Source organism: Crocodylus porosus, unplaced genomic scaffold (genome assembly GCF_001723895.1).
Source record: "Crocodylus porosus isolate Cpor-Errol unplaced genomic scaffold, CroPor_comp1, whole genome shotgun sequence".
Taxonomy (NCBI): Eukaryota; Metazoa; Chordata; order Crocodylia; family Crocodylidae; genus Crocodylus; species Crocodylus porosus.
Genome location: NW_017728918.1, coordinates 31384742 through 31385799, shown reverse-complemented (window position 1 = coordinate 31385799; position 1058 = coordinate 31384742). Strand labels below are relative to the sequence as shown.

The window sequence follows — 1058 nt, the reverse complement described above, 5'->3', positions numbered from 1 at the left end:
ATTGGTTTTGTCGTCTGGTGTGACGACCAAATTTCCTAATGTGTCCTGCAGGGGCCCCACATTACCCGGAACCTTCTTTTTACCCCCTATGTATTTAAAGAAGGACTTCTTATTGTCTTTAATCTGGGAAGATAATCCCAGTTCCATCTCTGCCTTGGCCTTCTTGACTGCCCCCTTACATCCCCGAGCAACTGCAGTATAGTCATCTCTGGTGATGTCCGCTCCCTTCCATTGGGTGTACGCCTCCCTTTTAGCAAGGAGACAGTCTCGGATGCTTTTGGTGAGCCACAGGGGCTGTGTGCCCTCCTGCTCCCTGTGATCCTCATTGGGATTACCTCATTGGGGTTGCTCGTTTCTCTTACAAAAATAACCCATGAACATCAGGAAATTAAAATAAAATTTGAACCCATGTTTTATATTATATGTTAATATGTGTGTGTGTGTGTGTGTATACACACACACACACACACACACTCGCCACCTTTGGTGGAAACAGAAATGAGAAGTAAAGACTGGAAAAATCAGAAGAGAGAGTAGCTAGAAGTACTAAATGCTGTAGTAATGATTTTTGGTTTCATGCCTGCAAACATATATGTAACTATTGTACTTGATAACTTATAACATACACATCTTATTTTTGAAAGGCAAAATGAAGAAAAGATCCTTCTCATTGTTTTGCTTCCTGTAGATCATGTGTAGACTTTACTTTTGCTTTTCGTCATTAAGTGGCAGAACTGCTTTTATCACATTTCCTTGTATATATTACACATACCAATTTCCAGCAACTGTTTTTTGGAAAACCTGTGTGTTGTACGTGAGACAATATGACATTCCTTAGTTGCATGAGTAGCTGCACTGGCTTGGACAAACAAGGAAATCCAATTAAACTAAGGTGGACATAGAGCTAGGACTAGCGTCCAAGATCAAGGATAATAAAAAGTCCTTTTTCAAATACATAGGGAGGATGAAGAAGGCACCGGGTAATGTGGGGCCCCTGCAAAGTACGTTGGGCAATCTGGTGGTTGTGCCAGAGGAGAAAGCGGAACTCTTTAACCAAT

At 41.5% G+C, this 1058-nt stretch overlaps 1 protein-coding gene across 1 annotated transcript in view; it reads left to right on the top strand.

Moving 5' to 3' along the window:
- Positions 1-1058, top strand: part of LOC109312101 (doublecortin domain-containing protein 2C-like) — a 49141-nt gene that overhangs the window by 6438 nt on the left and 41645 nt on the right. The gene's annotated exons all lie outside the window — the stretch shown is intronic.